Source organism: Acyrthosiphon pisum, chromosome A2 (genome assembly GCF_005508785.2).
Source record: "Acyrthosiphon pisum isolate AL4f chromosome A2, pea_aphid_22Mar2018_4r6ur, whole genome shotgun sequence".
Taxonomy (NCBI): domain Eukaryota; kingdom Metazoa; phylum Arthropoda; class Insecta; order Hemiptera; family Aphididae; genus Acyrthosiphon; species Acyrthosiphon pisum.
Window position 1 is genome coordinate 14,259,550 of NC_042495.1, and position 13,113 is coordinate 14,272,662.

The following is a 13,113-nucleotide window of genomic DNA, read 5'->3' on the forward strand; positions in this document are numbered from 1 at the left end:
ATTCAAGTTTAATACAATCCATTATACACTAATAATTTATATAATTATTTACGATTTTTTACGGGTAATGAAGTTCATGGGTTCTGGCATAAAAATATATAAGATTAATACCGCTAGAAACATTTCAACAGGTTTTTAATGACCGTTTTTATATTTACTCGCCGATCACATTAAACGAAAAAATTTCAATAAAAAATTATACATATCATCGTTCAAAAGCAAAATAAACAACCAGTCACGGGCGAAGCTGTGATGGATCGGCTAGTATATATAATAAAATAGGCAAGTTTGTTTGTTTATTACGATATTAGAAAAATAGAAATGATTTTTGAAGTCTTTAATTGTTCTATTGACTACTGATAAGCATTTGAAAGTATTAAAGTACTTCTAGTTATTTGGTTGCTATTTAAAAATATTATTCGAGGGTAGGTACTTGATACTTTTTTAGGCAAATTATTATAATTTATAAACACAATGACATCTTAAAATGCAATTTTTCGGAAAAAATTAATTAAAAAACTGTATAACTACAAGTATTCGGCTATTGTCTAATGATGCTTGTATATAATATATACAATATATATATTAAAGATAATATTATTATCTTTAATATTTTTGAACTGTTATAACAAATTTATAAGGATCCTTGTATTACATTTTCAAATTACTTGCCACAACGAAAATTTTATATCGATATTTATGAAAAAAAAAAATAATTAAGCATTCCAATTTTAAGTTAATTGTTTGATTGAGTGTCCAAAGTTCTTGCACGATATTTGATTCTATTATAAATTAGTTATCATTGAAATTATAACTATAGTAGTTAAGTCATATTATATAGGGCCCGGAATTATATGCACGAAAAAGATTCGAAATATGCAAAAATTAGCTCACAAAAATAACTGCACAATTCGCGGGACTTAAGTAATAAATAATAATATTAATAACTTCGTACTATTTTTTTCTATATATGCATTATATTTCAGAAAAATGCTAAAATATGCATAGTAATTTTAAATGTTCCAAATATGCAAAAATATGCCAAATTTAATTTTGCATACCAACACATAAGGTTAAGATTCAAATTTGTGTCTTACCTAGCTACTTTTTAGTTTAATATATAAAAATATGCAAATGCATACAATTCTGGCCCTCTAACTCATATTTAAGTAAGTTTGCTCACCATCATCTCTTTCTGTAACTCTTCTTTCCTATTGTAAATAAAAATTATTATAGAGGAAATTACCTTAGATAAGTATATATATGTCTAATACATAGACTGATATACCGTCTCCGCTCAGAATCGTTTTTCTTATACAGTGATATTATATCATTGAATTCAAATTTAATACTTTCCATTATACAGTGACCCACTTGTAACCTACCGTACAGCAGATCGATATCCACTTACCCACCATTTTCATTATTGTAAATACAGTAAGAAAAAAATCAATTATAAGGTTATTAATAGACTGTTATTACGCCACTGAAACTCCACAATGTCCTAAATGGTACGTTTTCTGTATAATATGCGGGTTGTACTCGACGTACCATCTAGACACGGCTGTAGTATTGTTCAGTTGTAAATTTGTAAAATAAATACAAGATATATTAAGATTTAAGACTAAAATACCAAAATCAATATATTAAATTATGGTATTGTCATATAATACTATATTAGGTACACGTAATCATTAATCATGAGCCTATTGAGTATCGGAAATTGGCATTATTATCATATTTATATGGAAAAACGTAGGTACAGTAGACATAAGTATCGATGAAGTAATTGTTGAACTGACAATGAAACAAAGAAAACTTGATTTTGTATTAAAGTATAAAGTGTTGAAAGTATGAGTATGTAAATATTATTATCGACTCCAAAAAATCACGATTTCAGTTTTCTAAGCCTCCCAAAAGTCTGTCCAACCTATAAACTTTTTTCAACCCTAACAATTCAACCCAATTTATGCCACTGCCTAAATGTCGCGTTGCTTTTTGCGTTTAAGTGTAACTCGGGGTAACTTACTTGCTCGGGCTCGGGTGCTGCGACCGGTAAGATACTGTTTACAACATTTGTTATATGTTCTAGTAAGCCGGCTACTTCCGATATCTGCCACAATGTAGAAATAATCAATTGGAAGCTTTGACCCAAAAAAATCTGTTCAGCCATTTCAAACGTTATTATTAATACTACCTATGAGATTCATATTACAACATTTTCTCGTTATTTATATTTTTCTTTATAATATTTGGTAACCATAAAAAAGAGAAGTAAACACATTAGTAGTATAAGCAAAGGTGGGTTAAATATATAAACTTAAATTCAATCAACCAACCAAGGAAGTTTTATTTTAGTACATTTAAAATGTAAAATTGTTTCTACATTTTAACCGTTACTTATTTTATTTCATTGTATCTATTAATAAGAAAAATTTCAACCCCCTAAAGTAGAATTCAATTATAGTAAAAATTATACTCGTCGCGACTACCTTGATTTCACTTGTGCATTATCGCGACTACCTTGATAAACTAATAAACTGTAATTATAAACTTCCCGCGGGTGTGCTATTTTTTATAACAAGAGAAGTAATTTTAGAAACAGTTCTCATACGACGTAATAATAAATGTATCTACATCTATCAAATAAAAATAAAAAAGGAGGGTAAGTGGATGTCGCTCTGCTGTACAGTAGATTACAAGTGGGTCACTGTATAATGGATGGTATTAAATTTGAATTCAATGATATAATATCATTGTATAAGAAAAACGATTCTGAGCGGAGACGATATGTCGGTCTATAGGTATAAGACATATTATATACTTATATATGGTATTAAAAAAAAATTGACCTATAATAGGTAGGTACCTATAATAAATTCCAAATTAATCATATCACAATATTCATTAGGTATTTAATATAACACGTCTTACATCAACAACAAGCCGTGATACTATCATAGATAAACAATAGTATACTTTAGAAGTTTCATGTACCCACGAATAATATAATACAATCGCAACAAAATAACTAATATAGTTATTCTAGGTATTTTAATATGTAATTTCATCCAAATTTGAACTTAAAATGAGTATAAAAATAAACTGTGCTTATGTGTTTTTAGATTTTTCGGTAACAGAATGAACTACTTATGTGGAATCTTGTTTTAAATTTTCAATCCTTAGATATAAAAGTTGACCATTTTATAAATTTTTAACTACAAAATAATTATTAAAATTAAAATTTGATAAACTTTATCAAAATTCGATCTTTAAATGCTTATAAAAAAAAATTGTGCCTATGTATTTTTAATATTTTTTCAACTTCTATTGTAACAATATATCAGGAACCTTGCATTAAATTTTCACGTTTTTTTACCCAACAAACAACATTTTATTGATATTTATAGAAAAAAAACTAAACAAATTGAAAACTGAGAGTGTCCGTAGACAGCTCAAAAAAAGTCAAAATATTTTAAAAATTTTATGGTGTATAAGAAATAAAAATATTAACATTCAGTGAAATTTTCAAATATCTACAGTCATTTGTTTTTTAATTACAATTAAATAAGAAAATCGTCACATGAGAAATCGAGTGAATATCAAATGTTGTAAAAATATGAAATTCAAACGCTCATAAAAATTTAATTTGACTTTTTTGTAGACATTTTTTTTTTGATAAAGGTAAATTAACCTATAAGGAATCTTGTATTACATTTTCAAATCTTAGATTTAAAAAGAAAAATTTTTACGAATTCTTAACTAAACATAATTTGCTAATTTTCGTGATTTTTCCATATTTTGTCAATTTTTGAACTTTAAATGCTAATAAAAAAAAATTGCGACTAAGAATTTTTAATATTTTTCAAATATCATTGTAACTATACAGTAGGAGCCTTGTATTAAATTTTAAAGTATTTTTATTCAACAAATAAAGTTTTATTGACATTCATAGAAAAAAAAACGAATAATATTGGAAACTGAAAACGTTAAAACAGTTCAAAACAAGACAAAATATTTTGAAAATGTTATCATGTATAGAAAATGGAATTATAAACAACCAGTGAAAATTTCATGTATCTACGGTCATTTGTTTTAAAGTAACACCAAAAACCAAAATCAATTTTCTCGAAAACAAGTTTTGCGTAAAAATGCAGCCCGTTTTTTCTTAATTTTTCTTTTGTTTTTCACGGCGGTTTTAAAAACTACTGGAAATTAAAAATTTTGACCCCCCCCAAAGTACCAACTAGATTCACTTTCCTATCAGAAAAGATACTGTTGAAGAAAATCAAAGCACTTCTACTGTCCTAAAAGGTGATGACAGACACAAAAAAAAAAAAAATTAAAAAATTAAAAAAAAAAAAAAAAAACACACATCATTGTAAAATAAATACATTCATCGTTTCACTCAGAATCTAAAAAATGCTTTTCATCTTTTATTTTTTTAGACAGAGATCGATGCGAGCTGTAGAATATTTCCCTCTAGAAATTAAAAAAAAATTATGAAATTTGGTTGATTCTACATGGTGGTAGGTATAGTTATTCCCGCAGAGTGTATTTTTGAGGACAAAATCGCATCGGCCCCGGGCGCCTTATAATTAAACATTTTGTAAATAAAAAATAAAATTACTTACAAAGGAACACGGTGATTTGAATTCCCACAGATAAAATTATTTTTTTTTTATAAGGGTTTTTGCTTCAAAATATTGATTTGTTGAAATTATCCTACTCTGTAGAAGAATCATAAGGATTTTCAAATTACCTTAAACGTTAAAAGAAAACGTACTGTTTGAATTACTTAAAAAATATTAATTTCAACATTGAAATTAACTCAACAGCCAAGAACATTTTTTTATCGAGAATATAATGAATAATGTAATATTGATCAAGAATAATATAACAAATATGAGCAAGTTAAATTATAATAATAAATTGTGCATAACATCTCAATTTGTCTTTCAACATATTTTCTTAAAGGAACTTTAGTGATCTAAAGATATCGTGAATTTGGTTAGATATGAAAATTTTAATCTTATTATTTAACTTCGTTTTTTAAAAATTAATTTGAAACTTTTATAATCAATATAAATAGTCAGAAGTGACAAACAGAGATTCCATATAGAAATTATAAAATTACTTAAAAATATTTAATTCGTCAAAAATCTAAAAAAAACTTGACAATCTTTAATGTCTAATGTCGTTACAAAAAAAAACACACTAACTATATCCAATGTGTCATATTTATAATTTAGTTTTGTATCGCTTAATTTTTACATAATTTATAACTTTGAAATTTTCATTGCACTATATATTATATTAAGCCATAGACCACATTCGCCATTTCTTTATCTCATTGCTATTTTAAATTTAGTGTTGCAAATTATTTTATTTTGTACTAACTGTATCCACCTTAAGTAATAAAAAAAAAACACCACATTGACGGTCTTAGCACACTTTTTTTCACGTAATGTTTTTATTTATACATATCACAATATTGTTGCGTGATAGATTAAACTATAAAATAATATTATGACAACTAATAGTTTTTTTTTTTCTAAACCTAAGAACAAAGTTTAAATTGACACTTTTTACTAACCAACCTATATTTTTACATTTTAAAAATATATATTTTTAATTTTTAAAAAAAGTTTCTGAACACCTATGTATTGTGTTATACATTTTGTTTAAGTATTTAATATCATAACATCACATAATAAAAGGTATATCAAATGTTACAGAATTAATTTATTGCAATTTTCATTGATAAACAAGCATGTATACAATTATTATTAAAGCATTTTAAATCTAACTTGATAGAGGATGCATATTTTTAATTGATGAAACCAAATTATTGCACAATTATTATTACCTGTGATAATGGTTACCATCGTGGTAACTGAAAACTAGATAAAAGATAAACTCTTTAATAGGTCACTACCATAAAGCCACTCTTCGGATTTGTTGTATACGTCTTATATGGTAAATTTATGTTCAGTTGTTCACGTTTTGTTAGTTTTATTGTTTGAGTAAAAGTTATCTAGTATGATAAAGGTTATAACTTATATTAATAATATTTTCTGTGTGTTGTCAGAAGACATTTTTAAAAATTTTAATTTTGAAGCTAGTTATAAGCATTTTTATATTGCGATATTTTTAGACACTTAGCCACTTATAATTAAAACATCGAAAGAACGCCAAAAAAAACCTACAAAAAATGTTTTTACATATTAGTTTTGATAATATTAGTCGATTCACTCTGATATTAAAATGAAAATTTAACTTAGTGCTCTACATTAGCTGTGTTACGGAAAAAGTAATGTGGGTGTGGCTATCATATATATTAAGCATCCTATTAATAATTTTTTCTCAACGTATACAATTTAACTAATTTCGATAAAAACATTCTTTTAATTGTATACTTTCAGTATAGATATGGCTTGAATGTATTTTCCTTTAAGTTATTCATTTCTTTGTTTTTTTTTTGTATCAGTCATTTGTTCTTCTGTTTACCATATTCGTTTTGTAATCAACGCGGAATCGAACGAAAAACACGGAATGGTTACAACTTTAAACATTTTAAAACTGGCCAGAGAAAAACGCGTTCAACCTTCTTTTTAAACTTTTTCATTTATCGGAGCATAAAATAAATTGATAGTTAAAACTTCCGGTTATTTAAGGTTCCGGTTGTTTGTCCAAGGAAAATATTTTTTTGCTATAAAAATGCAAGTTAAACAGTAGCTCGGTACTTGAGCCCGGCTGGTTTTTAAAAAAAAGCTGTAGGAATTTGGTGTATACATATAATAATATATATTGTATAAAAACCATGGCCGTCGTTATTTCACCTCCTTGGTCATTTCATTTCGCTCCACCTTTCAAACGCTGTAGGAGGTTATATAAATTTAAATATTGAATGAAAAAAAATATTCTTAAAAAAAAAAATATTTAAATTAATATTGGAATGAGATCAATACACGATAATTGATAATAAACCGTATTTTGTCCCATGGAGATTTACTAATTGTAATTTATGACATAATGGAATCTAGATGGCCTCGACACTTTCAATTAGCGAAAACCACCGTCGGCACTCTACGCGAAAACTCCGTTTTTGGGAATATATTATATAATGTATTCGTTTGAAAAGATTACCTATAGAGCGTTGTTAATAATCGTCATAAAAAACAAACGATAAGAATACCTACCGAAAAATATCATATTATATTATAATTAGGTAAGTAGTAAGATACTAATTATATTAGATGTTAACATAATAATTATGTAACTCCATACTACTAATATTATTTTTTGAATTCGAATATTATGATTACAATAGGTATAATATCTTTTCCTTTTTAAATAAAATTCTTATAGGTACATATATTATTATAAAGCACGAATACAATACGAGTAACGTATAAAAACCGTAAGTCTAATAATGAAAACGGGACAAATCCATCGTTGGGACGTTTGCAAAGGATGTTTTATAATACGCGTAAGTATAATACCTTTTATGTACGCATCACATAATGTACCACATAGTACCCCCCCCCTCCCCACTCGTAAATGTTTATATACATCGTTATTTATTTACTTTTCGGACAGTACCTACGATACGCTTAACGGTCTATTATTTGCTCACTTAATTTCGTCTATATTAGAATAGGTGCGTGTATCTATATATATATATATATATTATACCTATCACGGTACAATATAGTCATGGACAATCCACCAACCCGATAAATCCATTATTCCGGATCGCTGTGAAAGGGTCGGTGGCCGACAGTATATATATATAATATTATAATACACGAGCCTGAATGTGCTGTAAAAAATACAAAAAAAAAGACAGAAAAAAGGGCGCCCACCCAATTCGATAACGTAATTCTTTATAACCTTTCTACACTGCTGACCGTTAAATCTGAGTAACGAATATAAGCAGCCAATAATATTATTGGCTACTGCAGCATGGCCTCTCTGGGCCGATTCCTTTTTTGCTTAACCATACACCGAAGAAACCGTATGAGGATAAACACTAATTGACACTTGCTACTTAGTATGAGTTATTGATAAATGATTTTTTTTCCAGTTCTCTCTAAAAAAAAAAACATATATTTTATTTCGTACCTATAGTTTTGTCGCAAAAAGTTGTCAACGGTAATTTTTTGGAAAATAAACACTTTTTTATGCGCTAGTATGAGTTTTTGACAAGTATAAATCAGACATGCACTTTTGCGATTTAATGTATGGTTATTTGAATTTGGTTGATTTTAGTCATTCGATAAAAATAAGAACTAGCACAATAGTTATAAATTATTATGTATGCAAGTTTCTCAATTATTTAAATGTATCTATTGTTTTTATGTTCTTCGTGGTTTTATTTGTACTGTTATAATCAAATTTATAACGCTAATGCCAATCAATGGATGTGTAATGATATTATATTTTATGGATATAATTCAACATCATATTAGTTGTTATGAAAAAGTTAACGTTAAAGTAAATGTCTGTGTGGTGTGTAAGAATAATGTGTTGAATATGTTTAAGATCCGTTATCATCTCACCATAATATTTAAGTTTATTGTACACAACAAACTCTTATCTACTTAACTTTACTAAAACATTAATCAATATTTGCAAATTTAATTTTGTATTTATAATAACATTATGATTTATTTTAATACTTAAATTAAAAAATAATATTGTTGCCAATTTGTATTCTAAATATAATATTTTTGGGTACCTATAACTATGATTATATTTAAGTTTTTCAATAAGTTATTTTTCACAATTATTGTACATTGTTTTTTGATTGATTTTAATTTCTATAACATTATCTTTGGTTTCATCAAATGTTAAGCTTAAAATTATATTTTTTCACAACGATTTTGCCAATTTTAATAATTTAAATTCTTCATTATAATTGCTTCACTCCATTTTTACTTCATACAATTTATCTTAAAACCACATTTCTCCAGAGCTTCAAATCAGGCAATTTTACTATACGTATTTATTTTGTTAATGGATATTTTTCTTAGATATTTGATTTTTAAAAATGTTCAAATTTAGTCTTTTGATGAATCTGTTTAAATCTGAACAATAATTTGTTTTAAAAAAATGTATCTATTAAATATTTTCAATTTTAATTTGTATTTAATTGCTATTATATATTAATTAAAATAATATTAATACACCATAATATGTCCCATCAAACATTTTGTCTTATACTCGCTGATGATAATAATTATATAATAATGGTTGTAACAATGTTTTCTGGTGTATCAGTTTTGTATTACGACAACGCCATTCCCCCCAAAAAAATGAATTTCTTTTGGTTCATTAATGAAATGGCGTTTTCTTTTTAATAAAACCTTTGTGTTAGTCTTCATTATTATTTCTTGAAAAATAATTAACAGACAATAGGCAACAACAAAAAAAATCTAGTGATATATCTGCGTGTAAATGTGAAAAATCCCTCTCCTTTTGATATTACATTCTTCAGTTGACAAAAGCAAATGAGCATGTATTTATTCACGCCAAAATGATGAAAAATTTTGAATTAATAAATTCAAACAATATTTTGTAGTACTGCTTATTTTGTACGAAAAGTTATATAATATTATCATTTTAAAAGTATAATTTATTAATAATTGTAAGTTAAAGTTCCGGTTAAAGTTATTCCATCCAACTGAATCACTAATTATTTTATATTTTATTTTTAGACCTTTTTTGATGTGGTATCACAACTGAACTCACTTAACTTGACCTAAATAATTATGTTGAACTCAACTACAGTCCCTATGGAATAGTTTTGAATAGATTTCTATTAGAAGACTTAGCCTCAGTTGAATTATGAATGGAAAACGAAGTAAAAACATTTTTACAAATATAACTTTGATCTTATCATTCTGTTTTATCTAAAAGCCGTTTCGGAAGGTAAAGGAGATAAATTTAATTTTTAATAGTCTTCTACACTCTACATCAAATACTTTATAATATAAGAAATTATGTATAATGTAGTATTTAGAAAATGTAGGTATAGTATAATATTATGTGTTGTTTAAATCATAATAGGTATTGATATGAGTTTTACAATTACTTGATGCAAACCAAAGTTATGATTTCTCTGATCACTATTAAGATGATTGGAGATTTCTAAATATTTTTGGAACTTAATTGATTACCCGAATCGTAGTAATATAGGTAATTTTTAGATCGTACCAGCTGCAATCCGCCAAAAGTGAACGACGATATTGAAAGAATAATATTTAGGAAATATCTGGCCCGACGAGTGAATGCATATCCATTCGGGATAATTTTTGATTTATGTTTCTTCGTTATTATAAAATGTAATGACGATTAAGTCGGAAAATATGAATATAACAATTTATATACCTTATACATTGTTTACTCGCCCAATGGGTCACTTTTTATAATCAATTCATATTAAATATACTACCAATATTGATTTCCAAAAGTACTAGTCTGTACTGAGTACTACTGACACAGTACTGCGATTGTTGTGAACTTCCAATTGGAGCGTGTGAGGCGGTTGAAAAAAAAATAATAGTTATACTGAAAGAATAATAATAATAATAATATATATATAATAATAAGTATTATATATCGATAGGCAGCCGTACGTCAATAAATATTTATCATAACAAAACGCCGTTAAATAAATATCATTCCTTCTTTCTGGAATATTATTCATATTTCCGATCGCGTGACAAGCGAATTATACTGGCTCGTCAAATCAATATAATATAGCTTTAAATAAAGCGCGCGCGGTGAATATTATTAGCAGTAGGTACCTACCCCGGCGAGGGACGAGCACAACAGATATAAATGGAACCCTCTGCCGACGGTTTCGGGAGAGATGTGACGGAGAGTGGCAGACGTCTGAAAACCATTAGGCTCAAAAACCAAAGAGTCGAAGGAGAAGAAGGAACCATTTCGACTATAATACGACCCTCACCAAGCCAGCCGATTATGTTTGCCGGTGACGACGCGAGGTAAGGCGGAAATGCCACCGAGTGTCCATTAAACCGCGGTATACGATAATATGCAGTAGGTAATATTATGCGATGCGATATTGTTGTATTTTACAGAATACCTAAAATATGTCAGATTTTTTAAACTGGAATTAAGAATTGCACAAGTGCTTTGATAATGTTATTGTGCTGTTCCGTTACAGATCGAATGCATTTTTTTTTCTTTACAACTGAATATTATACAAAAGTCAGCTGTAGACTTATATTCCAATACCGATCAATTGAGTTGCCACCAAAGCAATACATTAATATTCAATATTCAAACAAAAAACGTATTGTTATCATAAAAATACATGGACTAATACTATGAAACGTGAGTGATAAATTGCTTAACCGATTATATAATATAAAATTTAACTATATGTTATTGGGTTTTCACGCTGTTCTTTGAATTTGTCTGAAGTGTAACCAAACGATTTTGTTGTAACAGTTTTATTCGCTATCGGTACGTGGCACATATAAGAAAATTACTTGGTATTCGAATAATATACATATATGTTATTTTTCCTGCATCAAGGTACACGTCAAATTTCCTGACGGTGTTCAAAATTAAATAAAACTCAGCGCATGTGCCATATACACGTTAAAAGCCACAAGCGTGGCATATTCTCTCGTCACGAATGAAGTATTTGAAAATTTAATTTATGTCCAATACAGAAGCTATAAGCACAATGTCTTAGAGATTGATTTTTCCAACGTTTATGACATAAGAAGTTATGGTTTTTATGTTCACCAAAATATAACGTAGTATTATGGAGCGTTTTATTATGCTTAAATTGAAATGTAAATTATTAAAACTTACCCCTTGATCGCTGGAACACAGGTTTATTTTGACGCTATAAGCAGTCACGTTCAGCTGAAAGTATAAATATTTAAAGTTAGTGCAATATAGTAATTATATCTAATAAATATAATTATTTGTTTAGTTTTACATGTCTATCGATACAGATACAATCTCTTTGATTAATATTTTACTTTGTTTTATATTGTATATAAGATATATTATATAAAATAGAATTGAATTGAAATATCAGTGTACAAATAAGATGGTGATCAATAAAGATAAATGAGAAAACACTTTCTTTACATATAAATTCAAACCAGGTTTAAACCTAGATTTTATACCACAAGTTGTGTCATTGAAATCAACTTTTACAACCACCAAATTGTTTTTCTATCGTAAAATATTGAATTTACTTAATATAATTCGTTCACATCTCAAGAAGCACTGCGTTCATAATGTACACTTCAAAAATAAATAAACTAAAGGGAAAATCATGATAAGATTTTTCATTCTAAGCAAAATAAAATAAAGCTTCCTACCTACCTACTATAATATATACGATAGCAGCGTTTCTGGAAATAAGATGGGTGGGATCAGGACAAATAAGAATTGGAGAATATATAATTTATTACAATAGAAGGGAGAGCAGCCACCACTTTAGTACGGGATTTTTAAAGTAGAAATACTATGAACTATGTCCGTATGAAAGTAAATTCAACTCAATACCTGCACGGTTAATTTAAATTAGAATTAAGGTGAACTCTCTAGATTTATTCGAAATAAACATTTATTTTCAAACTAAAAATAGAGAAAATTAATAGAATCTCAGTGCAAAATTTGATCGATATTATTATTGACAAAATAAGGCTTGGATCTATCATAACTGGTACATAGTAGATAATTGTTTGGTTATTGCAAGATTTTGGCTCAGATTGCAAAGAATATGAAAGCTAGTTATCCAAAAGGCCTTAAAAATAAACTAAAAAATTAAAGAAAATATCGAATAAGTAGAAAAATAACTTATAGCAAACATACAACTATACAAGGTGGGGAATGTCATCGGGAGTCAATCAAAGGTACGATTATTAAATCAGCCACAATTGCACTGTGTGAATTAAAAAGGTAGACTAAGAAATGGGGTAAGTAAGAATGGTGCCAATTGCCAAAGTTCCATAACAAAAAGGTAGAGTGCAAAACTTCTTCAAGAAAATTAGGAAGTATGAGAAATTTAATTCTGCGTTGAAAGAGGCTAAGCACGAAGATGGAATGATATAA

The 13,113-nt window shown here is 27.4% G+C and overlaps 1 protein-coding gene across 2 annotated transcripts in view; it reads right to left on the reverse strand.

Moving 5' to 3' along the window:
• LOC100161700 (ras-like protein rasC) overlaps window positions 1-13,113 on the reverse strand; it is a 188,142-nt gene that overhangs the window by 92,020 nt on the left and 83,009 nt on the right. For both annotated transcript variants that reach the window (XM_016804736.2, XM_001942979.5), the window contains exon 2: window positions 11,857-11,910. The gene's annotated coding sequence lies outside the window, so the exon portion shown is untranslated. The remainder of the gene's footprint in view (window positions 1-11,856; window positions 11,911-13,113) is intronic.